Below are 15,286 nucleotides of genomic sequence, written 5' to 3' on the forward strand. Positions count from 1 at the left end.
CCTAACAAAAGAAGGATATTGCTGAGATTCAATTTCAGGTTTGAATTTTCCCCCTAGCTCCCATTGGCTCTTTGCCACTTTTCCCCAAGTCCCTTCCCTCAGTGGCAGGTTAGCTTAACCCTCTCCTAGCTCTCCAGGGAAGCTTTGACTTTCCTTGCAGCTCCCATTCATAACAGGGGAAGATGACAGAGTATTTCACAATAGTCTGAGTTATATTGTTGACCCTAATTCCAATGCCAGTGTGCCTGTTTTAATGCAGATATCATATTTTTTAGTGGTAGCAGATGCAGATATCACATCTTTTAGTGGTAGCAGATGCCAGGGCTGTGGGGATCAGCTTCCCAAGGGAAGCAAAATCTGAAATCTGGCTACCATCTGTAACTTGCTTTATTTCCACTCAGGGTTTTTTTTCTTTTTTCCTGGGGAATGCACAGGAATGGAGTTCCAGCACCTTTTTCAGAACTCCGAGCTGTATGTGCAGAGGTCAGCAACCTACGGCCCCAAGCACTGCCGACACTGACTCTACTTGCAGTTCTAGAAGCGGACGCCGCTTAAACAGTGCCTGCCATTAAAACTGAATTTAGTACTTTGTTTAAGTGGGGGCAGGCTCTGTAGCCACTGAGCAGTCAGCTGCTGCAGGGAGCCTCAGAAGAGGAAGCCGGCAGGGCAGGGAGACACCTGCACACTCCCCATGGAGGGGAAGTCTAAGCCTGCAGGAGAGCTGGGGGGAAAGGCGGCCAAGCCTGCCCCCATAAGAGCTGCACTGAAAAGAAGGAGGCAGAGGGGAGCAGTGGGGGGAGCCAGTGGCCATAGAGGAGCAGAGCACGAATCCTGCTCATCCCACCCCACAGCTGCGGGTGCCCCCTGACCGTGCCAGGGAGATGGGGGAAGAAAGCACCCAGCTCAGCCCCACGGGCAGTGCCGCTTCCTCTGCTCCCAGCCCTGGGGGCCTCATCCTCTTCCAGCTGCTGCCCTGCTCCGTCCACCTGGATGGTGCTGCCTGGCTGCTGCAGCCTGCCCCAGGCGTTGCGCTCAGCAGCAGCAGCCTGGCGGAGAGTGGGCAGCTCCACTCCAGCTGTGGTGGGGAGCCACAGCCGAAGGGGGAAGAGAGGCAGCGGCTCTTCTGCCAGCTGTTTGCTCCCCCCTTCCCTGCTACTGCCGATGGCTCAGAAGTGCCCATCTGCAGCACTCAGCGCTAGCGCCACCACTGCCTGGACTGCATCCACCTCCACTGCAAGGGGGCTGGGGTGGGCACCAGCTCCAGGCCACCTCCTCATATGTCAGCAGCCAGGGGCAGGGGGCTGCAGACAGAACTGTCATCTGAGGCAAGAAATCCTGGGAATGTGCAGGCAGGTTTGGGGCTGAGAAGGGTTTAAGCTGAAGAGTTTGGGGTGGGGGAGCATGGGGCTGAGTTCTGGCACCTTTTTTTCTAGAAAAGACGCACTGGTCATACCTATGCACCAGCCCTGAAATGAGATGGCCCAACAGCAAGCAGACAGTATCATCTTCCAGGAACTTCAGCCCAGCACCAATGCCTGGTTCTCAGAGATCAACTATGCCTCAAAAACTGATTAATCACAGACCACAGTGAGAAGAATATTATCCTGCAGCGCACACAGCAATCTATACCCAGACCCATGTATAACTCAAGAAAAAACACCCCAACTAGCATTTCCTCCAAGACTAAACACTTGCTCACACACTAAGATGAATAACTTGTAAAACTCTGTAACAGCACCAGCTGCTGGTGCCTTAGTTTCTCCATCGATTAAAGAAGGAAGATAACTGCTAGGTACAGTACCTTATAGTAATGTTTTGCAGCACAGTTGGCATTTATGAAAACCCTTTTAAGCTGCCTCAGGAGAACCCTAACTATCTCTTGGTAGGATAGGTGCACGAACACGAGCATCCTGGAAGAGCTGAATGTGACCAGCATTGAAGCCATTTTTATTCACCAACAACTTCACTGGATTGGTCATGTGGTTTGGATGTCTAACCAGAGCCTCCCAAAACAGATTTTGTTTTCTGAGTTGATGAAAGGATGGAGAAGCATTGGGAGCCAGAGAAAGTGATATCAGGACGTGCTGAAGGCACATATTAAAAAGTGCAGCATCCATATCAACACTTCAGAAAACCTTGCCTAGGACTATCCTCTGTGGAGAGCAGTAATCCATGAGGGGGATGCAGAAAAGATGGAGAAGATGAAAAGAGCATCAAAAACTGCCCCATTCTCCTCCAAAAGCTACCAACTCCTGCCCCTTCTGCGAAAAGACCTATGGCTCCTGAATTGGGCTGATCAGCCATCAACAGACTCACAAATAGGAGATGTCCTACTCATTATCGTGTGACCACCAAAAGAAGAGAGCTATATGCAGTCAGTGTTAGGTATTAGTATTTTATCACAGTGCACCAGTTTAACACAAGCTTGCAATCCAGATTGAGAGTCTGGCTTGTGTACTTTTGGTTTAACAAGATGGAAACACACAGTTTTCTAAGTCTTTTCTAATAAAAAATGCAACATTTGAAGCGCTCCTGCCCTCGTGTTTGCTTTCTCCATCTAAATTAAACAAAACTCTATGCTTCTTTGAGTATAGTGGTGCTGTCCAAGCTCTCCCTCCAGCTGTGCCTGCCATTCCTGGCTCCCAACACAACTGTTTTTGTAAAGAGTAAGTAGCATGATTCCAAATCTGCTTCCAGGAACCTGAAGAGCTTTCAGCAGCACCAGGACAGAGCCGGGAAGAAGAGCAGAAAGACCAGAGAATAACATGAAGGTTGCAGAATAGAAAAGGTGATGGGGATCCAGGTTGCTCACTGCACGTGAGAACAAAGGCTCAAGGAAAGTAATGGCTGGTAACTGCAGAACAAGTAAAAGGAAAGCCATCTGTATGTAGCAAATCTTTGGAGCTCACTGTCCAGTGGGAGTTATGTAGTCAGACACTGAAGCTGAGCTTAATATAGGATGGAAAAATTCAGGTCACTAGCAATTGTCATTATTGCTTCCTTTCACATGTCTATACCAGAGACACCATCACTGGATCTAACCATGTCAGCCACACCATCAGGGACTCATACTCCTTCATCTTGGTGGTCCCTTGATAATGAGTAGGATGTCTTCATTTCACCCTCCTATTTGTGAGTCCGTTGGTGGCTCACAAGCCCTATTCTGGAGTCGCAGGTCTTATCACGGAAGGGGCAGGTGTTGGTAGCTTTTGGAGGAGTGTGGGGCAGCTTTTGCCTCTCTTTTCTTCTTCTCCGCCTCGCCTTGTCTGCATTGCATCAGGACCTCTCAAATTGTGCCACCCCCTTGCAGATTACAGTTCTCGGCTGGGGATGGTCCTGGACAAAGTTCTCCTAAGCGTGGACACTGATGCTGTACTTTTTCATGTGTGCCTTCAGCATATCCTTATATCACTTCCTCTGGCCCCCAACACGCTTTTGTCCTTCCTCCAACTCAGAAAACAGAATCTGTTTTGGGAGGCACTGATCAGGCACCCGAACCTTCAGGTCACTAGGAGTTGTCATTATTGCTTTCTTTCAATTTAAACATCATACAAGATGCTCATCCCATCTCTGCGTGTCTTGATATGAATTATAACTATGGTTTGGAGAGCGAAAAGCAGAACATTGGCAGCAAGTTCTCTCGCCTCCTCCACCAGAGCAGAAAAGAGCCAGTCAGCAAGAAACAAGAGAATTACCATGATGATTTATATGGAGATACACATCTCATAGAACTGGAAGTGACCTCAGGAGATCATCAAGTCCAGTCCCCTGTCCTCTCAGCAGTTTTCACAGCTAAACTCATGGTAATGAAATCTAATGCTTCAGTGAATAAGATGGTTGTCACAAAAGTCGGGAAGGGATTGGCACAACTGATCAGGCACATCGTGGTGGTGTCAAGGGAGCGACTGGTGAAAGTCTGACAACTGTCATCTTAAGTTTCTACAGGCCAAAACCATGACATTTGCATTCTGAGTCAAGTAGCCAGGCTCTGTGGCTAGGGTCTGGAACAGACTCTCATTCTCTGTGGCTCAGGTATAGAGGGAGACATACAACGTGGCCTTGAGCAGTGATGTAAAAATCTGAGCTCATCAGAAGGACAGACAGCTCTTTTTAAGAGAGACAGACCTGAAAAAGTATGGCTAAGGAGATTAGCCCAAGAACAGTCCAAATCAAGAAAAGAAATGCTCAGCTCTGAAAAACAAGGACGTGGAGTTGGCAGGAGAGATGTACACAGTCTGCAGAAATTTGGACCTGACCTTCTCCAGGGACTGAGGGTATTTGGATCCTGGGAGTTCATTCAGTACCACATTTAGTTTGTAGCTTTGGGTTTAGGCAATTGATAGTGACCAGATCCATCAAGCATCCACGAAAACTAAGAGGAATGTATTCAGTCATACACCCAGTAGAATTTATAGCTTAGCTTCTGGTGTTTATCTAGTCTGATTTTTTTTATTGGAAAGTGCATAGCTCTGCCCTGCTTGTATTCCACTAAGTTAGACAGGTCACTGGTTTATTTAACTTGCCATTCCCACCCTCTTGGAATAAGGAAGCCTGTGATGAGATGGCTGGCCAGTACCACCAAGATAGACATGCTACAAGCTAGTATGCTAAACAGGAGTAATTTGGCTAATCCTCACAACAAAGATTAGTAGAGCCCTGCCAATCTGCCAGTATCCGCTTCATATCCATGGATATGTCTGCAGAGATGCACAGCTACTTTTTGCAGATACAGAGGCAGATACAAATTTCGTACCTAGAAACCTGAAAATTTGCAGATATCCACTTTATGCTAGCGGATAGCTGCATCCACAGCTACGAATGCGGATATCCGCAGTGCATTTTTGTGGATATGGATGTGGCTGCGGATACCAGGTTCGTGTTTGCACAGTGCTCTAAAGACTAGAGCAGAAGCAGGAAAGGTAATAGGCACTATTTGAATGACGAATATGACTAGTATGTGGTACTGTTCTAGCTGAACACAGTCCTGTAAGAACTGTGAGCCAGCCTCAGTCTCCAAACTGGCACCATGCTGTTGAGGGCAGTGGCATGACATTGGAGGTGAATCTGACCTTTTTGGACTGCCTTATGCTTGCTTCCCCCCCTCAAATTTCTATCCAAAGATTTGTAATTTGCCTGCAGTGGCCTAGCACCCCGAGGTATGAATGACACCAGAAGATCTTTTGCTTAAAATGTCTAGTTTGTACCTTGCCTTTTCTTACTGTAGACTTTTCCTTTCCTTCAGGAGGTTAGAAATCTGGGAGCTAGCCTTGACCATGGACTCCCCACCCCCATCTCCTGGGTCAGTAAATCTGATTGCTCCATCTCCTGATTAACATTGCCACAATTTGCCCACATATTGATCTTGCTTTTGCTTTTGGTTTTGCTGGAACCCTTATTCACGCCTTCAGGGCTTCCTGGCTTCGCTGTTACAATTCCCACTTTTAAGTCACTCCCTCTAAACTGCAGGTGCTCCTGACCTGTGGACAGACTGCTTCCTTGCCAGGGAAAGTGAAATCATTATTCCCCTCTCCTTTGCTGGAAACAGTTGCTGCCTTTCTAGCTATCTCTGATCCAGCTCACAACCGACCTTGTGATGTGCAACATTCTCCAAGATCTTCCCACATCATTCCTCTCTGACCTCATGCACCCTCCCTCTCTTCCACGCACTTATTCCAAACCTTCCATCTCTGTCCCCTCTGCCTCTCCCTTTGTCTTGGTGCGTGCGGGAGTCACTCACCTTTCTTTGCTGATAATGTCTTCCTCAACTTACCGTAAATCCATCCCCTTCTCTATTGCATACAATTGACATGTGCTCTCTGTCTCTCAAGCAGATTGCACATTAAGGATCCTACATAACATTGAAAGGTTTTTTGACCCGATTTACAGCTGGCCAGCTCTCCTACCAGACTTGGCTTTATGCAGACCCCACTGGTAAGCACTTCCAACAGACAGGTAGGGGAGGCTATGCTACCTAATGGCCACTAGGAGCAGTAAGTGTGGAGAGTGAGGAGGCCCAGCTAAGCTACCAGATGGCCAATAGGGGCAGCAGAGTGTGTATGAATGAGTGGCTATGCTGCCTAATAAGGGCTATAGAGAGCGGAGTGTGTGCAGGGACAGTGATGCTGCCTAATGGACTCTTGGGACAGCAGAGGGCATGGGGAAGAAGGGGCAGTTATGCTTCCTAATGGTCACTACGGGCAGCAGAGGCTCACCTGATTCAGTCCACTAGGGAAAGAAAGTCAATTGCAGATATGCAATTCTAACTAGGGCAATTGCATAGCTAGAATCAACAAAGCTGCAACTGACTTACCTGGCTGTCCCCACTGAAGAAGTAACTCTCCCATCGACCTCCCTTACTCTTCGCATCTCACGAGGAGTACAAGGGACGATACTGACGATAGGCTGACGCTGGGGGGGCACTGCTACACATCACTTAAACTGGTGATAGGTATGAACAATCTCTGTATGGGTCATACACCCGACAGGCTGGAGACAGACAACACTGGTGTACCTTGAACTTTCATGAAGTTTTTGAGTGGTTTTATGGGACCACAAAATCTAGCTGGGTTTATGACATCTTGTTTTTCCTGTAGTGTCTGCATGCACATAAGGGTATGCACCTAGCTTGAAATCTCCACAAAATTTTTAAGCAATAAAATTCATTGCTTAAGGGGCCCAGATATTGGAGCAATATGAATTTAGTAGCCAACGATTAATTCAGTATCACTTAGCAATGAGCTTTGTGAACCCTAGTGATTAAGTTAGGGTGTGTAACACTCCCATTTGCACTTTTTACAAGGAAGTCTCCCACAAATATATGTTCACTTTTGCACCTTAGCAACAGAAGAAAATTCTTTAGCACTGAAATGGCTTTCCATCCCAGCCATGGATCTTAAACATTATTACAGTTTGGAATGTTAGTGTCCAAAACTAATTGGGGAGGGGATGAGATTCTGATCAAAATAAATATCTGAAGGTAAATTGCAGGGTGAAGGGCTGAGTGGATTCTTATCAAAAGTTAGCTATGCACTAGCATGGGTAGCTATGCATGAGCATTAACATCTGACTTCAGCGGTTCCCAATCTCAGCCCTGCAAATCTCTGGGGGTCCACAAGGGTATTGGAGGGATTCCATGTAAAAAATAAAAAATAAACAAAAAGCATCATAGAAATTAAGTTTTAAATAAACTGCAAAGTTACAAATCAAAAATTTTTAAATTAAATATTTTCCAGTAAAGTTATTACTTGCTGTTTGAAAATCTGTGTTGCGGTTTCCTTTGTCATTTAATGAAATGCACCTAGCAGCTAGAATTGGCTGTGATGGGAGTCTGCAAACAGCTTGAAGGGTGATTGCGGGTCTGCACTAGGGAAAAGCTTAGGAGCCACTGCCTTATTTCTCATCTTAGCTGTACGTGCCATGCAAATTGAGCCAGGAGCGCCCTCTTCTGGGGTTTTATTCAACTGCTACCATTGTCACATCAATAAAATTGCTGCATTTTTTTCTATCCTATTCCACCTTAATTTTTTTCTTAAAATAAAATGTATATCAGCCAATCCATCCTCCTTCTTGCTAATTTTTAAATGTGCTACATTTTCAAGCTCTCCTGTGGGGTTGCATTTTTCTATGTCTTTTCCTAGTGGTGGTTTGGGTTATATTTGGTTAGGTTTTCAATTGGGAATTCTTAGTGTCCAAAAGTAATTGAGGAAGGGATGAGATTCTGAGCCAAACAGATATCTGAAGGGAAATCATAATTTTCAAAACACTGTTTTTTAAAACTGTTTTTCCCTTTGGATGCCCCACTTTACTGCTGACTGTCAGAAGCAACTGTAAACTATCGGCTTCTGCAGAAGTGTTAGAAACTCTTGGGGTGCCAGTAGGTAGTTTGGCTCAAGCTCTTCCCTTCATACGTGGCTCTGTGAATAGATGGTATGTTCATGCCCTAAAGGGAAAAAGATCTATTTACCAGGCTGTGAAGCGTGATGCCAAATGCTCCCATTTTGAAATCTCTCATTTGCTTGCCAGTGAAAGCTCACAGGAATAAATAAATAATGCGTAGCGCTCCACAGGAAAGGATCAGGTCTCTTAACAAACATTAAGTAAGTTTCCAAATAGAACGGGAGATAATTGCAACACTTTATACTTACATGAAGCCCTAACTGGCTTGTGAGCTGCCTGTTTAAGAGAACTGCCCACCTGCCACCTCTGTTATACTGCCACAGGTGAGACTGGTGGAGGTGCTGGAGCCCTCTGACTTTAGTGGGCCGGGGATGACCTGCAGGGCATCCTCCATGAGTGGCCCTGAATTTTAGAATTTGCCCCACTTGAGTTGGACATGAATGGCCCAAACTGGTTGACTTCCAGGCAGGGCTGTCCTGTGAGGAAAGGATATGTGGCATCCCCCTCCCCAGGGCTCCAGGTACCCCCCACATGCTACAGAACTCACTCCTCCCTCAATTTACGCCTGCCCTGCCCCCTTGCCCGCTCCTTCCAGGTAATGGGGCCTGGTATTACTTGGGGCTGAGGGCTGGGCATGGCAGAGGCAGCCAGGGTCACCTCCACTCACCCCACACTCACCACGTGAATGGTGTGAGCGGCAGCCTGCTCCACCCTGCTTCCCCCTCCCGGCTCACTGTGCCTCACTTCTCCGCAGGTGGTGGGAATCAGAGGAGTACCATGCTTCTTGCTGCTGCAGAGAAGCAAGGCACAGCAGGGTAGGAGGATGCCATGGCATGGGGCAGCAGGGTGGGACAGGTTGCTGTTCCCACCACCCATGTGAATGCAGAGGGGACGGGAGGCAACTCCTGCTACCTCTGCCACCTGACTCTCAGCCCCTGGTAGTCCCCTTCCCTCCTCTCCTTAGGATGGTTGGGACAGCTGCCCCAAGGCCCCCAGAAGTGCAGAGTCTGGAGCAGTCACCCCAGTTTGCCCTATGCATGGGAGAGCTCTGCCTCCAGGACTTGCTGCAAAACCTCTCTCTCTTCTCCTGCTCTTGAGGAATGGGATTAGGGACTGATCTTTCATTGCACAAGGCATTTTTGGAATAGTTCTGTTGTGAGGTGAAGCCACTGGATTTAGTTTAGTAATGGGGCTTCAAGGTTGTATTTGTATTATAAAGGAATAAAGACAGCCCAGGAAACTACAGACCAGTCAGCTTAACTTCTGTACCAGGAAAGATAATGGAGCAAATTACTGAGAAATCCATTTGCAAATAGCTAGAAGATAATAAGGTGATAAGCAACACTCAGCATCATTGTTCCCTATAAGCATGCACTTGTGTGCATACATACCTATCTCATAGCACTGGAAGGGCCCTCCAGAGGCCACAGAGCCCAATCCCAGGACCAAGCACCATCCCTGACAGATTTTTTCAAGTAGATTTTGAAGTAGGTTATTCTGGCATGCTGAAACAAAGCCCTATTTCCAGGCCTCTCTGTACTCCTCATGCAATGAGCTATACAGGGATGCCCGAATAGCCTGCCCATTATCTCAAAAACTGTTTCGAGACAACAGGTGCATTGCACAGACACAGGCAGGTATTTCAGGATACCTCCGTGTCCCAAATAGTAATCACAGTGTAGACATAGCCACAGTGATGGAGCAAGAACTACAGTTGTGACAGCCACTTCTTTGCTGTAATCACAAAGCAACACTGCCTACCAGTGCTTTTTCTCACCTAAAAGGTTACAAACAATGGCACCACCTAACAAGAACTTTCTTACTTGCTCTCTCTTACAATCCCACTTATTGTCCTGGGAATATGTATTGGTTTCTCCTTTGGGGTTAGAGCTGGGTGCGCCTTGGTTGTAGTATCAGCTTTCCCATTACGTTAAGAACGCTGAATCTTTCTTTAAGTCAGAAATGGATCTGAAATATCAGCGCCTGAGCACTTTTTGAATAGGGCTCTGCGTTTGAGTATTAGGACTGTAACTTCATCAACCCTGTGTCTACATGAGCTTCTTCCTTTCAAAAGGGGCATGTTAATGAGCGGGTTCGAAAGATGGTAATGAGGTGCTGCAATGAATATGCAGTACCTCATTAGCATAATGGCAGCCACAGTGATTCGAAAGTGTGGCTTTTTGAATCCCGCCGCCCGTGGAGATGGGACCTTCCGAAAGGATCCCCCCAGTTTTTGAAGGCCCTTCTTCCTATCTGGTATACGAAGAAGGGGCTTTCGAAAACAGGGGGGGTCCTTTTGGGCAGTGGGCAGTTTCCCACTTTCCAATTTCCAATTGCTGTGGCTGTCGTTATGCTAATGCGGCACTGCATATTCATATCTTTTGAACCTGCTCATTAACATGCCCCTTTTGAAAGGAAGGGGCTCATGTAGACCCAGCCCAAGTGTTTAAAACTGGATGCCGCCCATTTATTACTTGTTCACACAGATGCATTTTCAAAATCTGCTCAACACCATTTAGGGACGTTGAGTAAAGGAGTGACCACTGAAAATTTCAGCAGCTCCTCGATTACTCGTGAATGGAGAAGAGGGCTGCGGAAAGCAGGCTCCCCTCCCCACCAGCCCATTGGAGCAGAACATGGCAGATCGAACAGGCTCCCCATTCTCCCTGCCTTCCCCTTGCCACAGCAGGCAGTGGGGGTGTGCTCCCTGCCAGCTTGTTTAGGCCAGAAAGCAGCAATTCAACTGCCTCCAGGCACGAACGGGAGTCCTGCAAGGTCAGCATTTCCCTCCTCTGCAAAGAGCCACCAGGGAGAGGAAATTGATGAACCATGCACCAGCTGAGACTCAGGCAGCAAAGAGCTGCAGTGAGGGGAAATTGATGAAATTTCACAGCACACTTGGACAATTCACAGGGCACACCAGTGCACTGCAGCACACGGGTTGAAAACCACAGCTCTAGAGCTTCAGATTCCCCTTGGCACTTTCACATCTGGGGCAGAGTCAGATTCCAAACTTTCAGCAAGGTTTGACAGATCTCAGTCTGGTGTTCTGACCAATGTCTCTCTCTAAACTGGGATAAGGAGAGTAAGCCAACAACTGAGGGCATATCTGAGGCATACCCCAGAGCCGGAGGCCTTCCCAGTTAGTATTCAGCCAGAAACCTGCATAAGTCACAGCATTTTACCAGCATTGCAAAAAGTATGTACATTGCAATCATTCTTTTTTTTAACCTAGAGAAACAGTGGGTGACTTACCTGTCTGTTCAAATAACCAACATAAGTGCAATACATTGCTATTTTTGAGGTCTTAACTAGTGCCTAGGGCTTGTGCTAATCTTCCTCACAGGGTGAGTGTCAGACTGCTTCCCTTGCTTTGATGCTCGTAAATTATCTCAGACAGGACAATTAACACCCCCCACCTCTCACCCCCTTCCTTCTATCCTATTTGATTTGTCAGTTTTTATTGCAATATTTTTCTTTTTGGTCCTCTGTACTTAAATGTCAGTCTGTATTGGAAATGAAATTAATCTGAAGAAGTGGGTCTGTCCCACGAATGCTCATCACCGAATAAATCTTTTTGTTAGTCTATAAAGTGCTACATTTCTGCTACTCTTTAGAAGGATAATTTCCATTTCCATCTTGTGAAACCTGAGACTGATATAAATATCTCCACAAATAATAATATGCTCAAAAGGAAACTATAGTTGTTTGGATTCAAACCTCTGCTAGCATATTTGCAACCCAAATTTTACAGCTTCGGGCTGCAGAACCTTAAACTGGCTACAAAACAAAGTGAAATTTACCAGTTCTATTTTCATTGTCCTGGCTAAGAGAAAATGCAAACATGAAACAAATCATTTAGCATTAACCACAAAAAGAAGATTTCATTTTAAAAACTCTTTCCATTTGGATGGCAAGAGTGTTAAAAATAGGTTCTAAGAATTTAAGGCTCCAGGCGGGGGCTGGGGTGGACCATTAAATCATCTAGTCTGAACTCCCATGTATCTCAAGTTATTCAGTTTCACCCATTTACCCCTTCCTTCAGCCCAACAACTTTGTTTGGCTAAAGCATCTCTTTCAGAAAGGCATTCAAGAGACAGAGTCTCCATCACTTCCCTTAGTAGTTTTTTTTTGTTTTAATGGCCAGCCACTCTCACTGTTAAAAAACATTGTGCCTGATTTCTAATTTGAATGCGTCTTGCTATAGTTCCCAGCCACTGGTTCTTGTTTTGCCTTTCAGCTCTGGATTAAAGAGCCCTTTGGTACCTAGGAAACTTCTGATTTATTTTGATGGGAAAAAGTGACTCTGTTTTCCCTTTTGTCTTGTATTGTTACCTGCTGAATACAAAGAGGTTTATTTCATAGACAGGTATTACTGTGACTGGCAGCAGTAGGGAGAGGGTAGAATGTCACATAAAAATGAACAATCTTTTTTGTTATGAATAATCAAGGACTGTCAACTTGTGGATTGAACAATAGGATCGTGGGGTATTTAAAGACTATTTTTTGTCAATGACTTTTGAGTTCAGGGGGCTGGTGGTGAAAAGCAACAATTAAAATCAGTGGGGGGGACTAAAGAAATAAGCAGAGAAAAGGGTGACAAACCCCTTCATCCTCCCTGAAGGAAAGTGAATAAACTGGTTTTTACCCAGCTTGGAGAAACCTGGCAAAGCAGTGACAACTATATAAAGTGTCCAGCATGATCCAGAGGGAGTCATGTTTACCCAGCCCAAGAACTCCCAGCACCCCAGACATGGGAGAAGTGGCCGTGGAACACCTGGAGGAGCAGAGCTGATGGTGGGGGGGCAAGCTTGGGGGGACAGAACTGATGGGGCTAAGGAGGCCTGGGCATATGGGGGTGGGCAAGAGAGGCAGAACTGACACAGCCAACAGAATTTGTTTAGGGGCTGGGGTTAAAGGATTAATTAGCTGAGCAGAAGAGAGGGTGATCGAGGGGTAAGAGCTCCTACAGCCAGAACCACAAGTCACCCTTATCAATAACGAGAGTGGGCACCATTAACACACACACAACATCCTGTCATGATTTTATAGGCCAGTGAAACTGGTTTTGATCTCAAGGCTGGCAACCCTGTGCATAAATAATACTGCACTTTCTGAAGTCTGGCAGATGACTGGTTAATTCTTGCCTTGGGCCTGGTAGAGAAGAGGACAGCAGGAGTGGAACTAAACTCAGACCTGCTAAGGTGATAATGAATTGCAGGAGAAACAGCAGCCTAATCTCCTGTCTGCAGGGAGAGGAAGACCGGCTCCTGCCCCTCCAAAAGGGGACAGCGGGAGGCCTCAGATCTAATAAGGTATCCTCAGAGGGGCCATAACAAAGTCAGAGGTGCAGTTACCTCTGGAACTCTGACCCCTTCCATATATTATCCCTGTGATGGTATTTATACACTCTACTCACTCACTGGAAGCCCTCCAAACAAATAAGAAACGTGATTATTTTCCTTCATTTTTACTTCTGTCTTATTAACTTATAGGCTACGTCTACACTAGCCCCAAACTTCGAAATGGCCACACAAATGGCCATTTCGAAGTTTACTAATGAAGCGCGGAAATACATATTCAGCGCTTCATTAGCATGCGGGTGGCCGCGGCACTTGGAAATTGACACGCCTCGCCGCCGCGTGGCTCCTTTTCGAAAGGACCCCGCCTACTTTGAAATCCCCTTATTCCCATGCATTTCAGCACTTCATTAGTAAACTTCAAAATGGCCGTTTGTATGGCCATTTCGAAGGCTGGGGCTAGTGTAGACATGGCCATAGTGAGCCAACCACTCAATCAGCTACAAAATTAAACAGGAATTATACTGTGCTCTTATTAGATACTAAATGAAGAGTTACAGTACAGAGGAGGAGAATATGGGGCAAAATTCTGACAGCTAGTGTTTGCTAGAATTTAACATGACAAGATACACAGTCCCCCTCTCAGAAGTAGCACAGTTAATACCCTGTGGTTTTCCAGGGTTGTAAATCAAAATTGATCTTATGGCCAACCAAGAAACCGAGGAGGTCTCCCTGGAACAACCCCACCTTGTACCACACTTTGAGAAGCTTGATTGTTCAGTGATGATCAGCCACAAGTTCAGGATGTTTGCATTATCTCTTGGATTGGAAACAAAAATTTACATTCCAAACACTCCTAAAAATGGGGCAGGGGAGGTGCTTGAAATCTGGATCCAAACTCAGGTCCAGATTTTGCAGCCAGGACATGGTTTGGATGCTTTTCTAAACTCCAGCTGGGGGAATTATTCACTGTTACACCTGACACCACATGGAGATTCCTCATGCTCAAAGTTCACTATGAAATCAAGACTTGGAGTGTGTCAGGGAGCTGATTTGCTGAGATGACAGAATCTTTTCGGCAAACTAAGCACTAGCTCATGATTCAGCATTGCCCTCGGCAGTGATGCGTGGTTTCATGGAGTTTTAATGGGGAAACCTGGTGAAACTTGGGCGTTTTGACTGAGCTTTGCTTGAAGATTTGGGATTTGCAGCTGGGTGAGATTTCAGTGGTGGGAGCTGGGGGGTGTTGAGTGCACCACAAATGCCAGATCAGGGCCTCTGCAAAGGAGCAAAATCCTGGGGTGGATTCTTTCATTAGGTTCTACCTCCAGTATACTGGACAGAAGCTATCATTGAATGCTCAAGTTCCCAACCTCAGACAACTGAGCACTTATATCTTCATTCCCAAATATACTAAGACAGAGGAAAAGGAAGAGAAACTCCCAGAAGAAAGGTGTCTATATATGGAACCTTAAAATACTACTGTTAAAAGTCTGCCCCTGGCCTTGAGATGAGATGTGTGACCCTGTTTGCCTGTTTCTGGGAAAACCTAGCTAAAGGAAGTGGCTAAATGGTGTGCAAGTCCCTACGTGGGAGGCAGCTTGGGATGGCTCTTACCGCCGAGGCAGTCACACCTGCAGTGAGACACTAAACAAACCTGGGCTGTATTGTTTTTGTGGTCTGACATTTAGTCCTGCTGTGCTGCAAGGTAATTGGAGTGGGGGTGGAAGGGGGAAAAGGGTGACATTTGAGAGTGTAGTGAGTGTTTCACCCTGTTTAACCTCCCTGCCTGGAGACTTGCTTGGGACTGAGAGAATCAAGACCGGCCGTTCCCACCACTGTAGAGCCACTGCTTCCAGGATAACAAAGTGCTTCACTAATAGAGTGACTACATGAGGGATGAACAAAAATCATGTCCTCAACCAAGGTTGCCTGCTGGTAAAGATGGAACTTACTTATACTCTACATCAGAGCACACTTCCAGACGAGCAGTAGTGGTTCCCTCTAATTTCTTCCATCCATGGGCAGAATAACTTTTGTTATGCGCACCAAGGCATGTGTGAATGTGCACCATTAACAGAAAGACCTGC

At 46.3% G+C, this 15,286-nt stretch overlaps 2 protein-coding genes across 7 annotated transcripts in view; one reads left to right on the forward strand and one right to left on the reverse strand.

Moving 5' to 3' along the window:
• ARHGAP26 (Rho GTPase activating protein 26) overlaps positions 1 to 15,286 on the reverse strand; it is a 544,666-nt gene that overhangs the window by 372,631 nt on the left and 156,749 nt on the right. The gene's annotated exons all lie outside the window — the stretch shown is intronic.
• Positions 1 to 15,286, forward strand: part of FGF1 (fibroblast growth factor 1) — a 64,732-nt gene that overhangs the window by 16,489 nt on the left and 32,957 nt on the right. Inside the window, exons 1-2 of one of the 2 annotated variants that reach the window (XM_075009648.1) lie at positions 3,451 to 5,299; positions 5,832 to 5,931. The exons of the other annotated variant lie outside the window; for it this stretch is intronic. The gene's annotated coding sequence lies outside the window, so the exon portion shown is untranslated. Of the gene's footprint in view, positions 1 to 3,450; positions 5,300 to 5,831; positions 5,932 to 15,286 lie in introns of those variants that run through there. 2 annotated transcript variants of the gene reach the window in all.

Source organism: Carettochelys insculpta, chromosome 15 (assembly GCF_033958435.1).
Source record: "Carettochelys insculpta isolate YL-2023 chromosome 15, ASM3395843v1, whole genome shotgun sequence".
NCBI classification, from domain to species: domain Eukaryota; kingdom Metazoa; phylum Chordata; order Testudines; family Carettochelyidae; genus Carettochelys; species Carettochelys insculpta.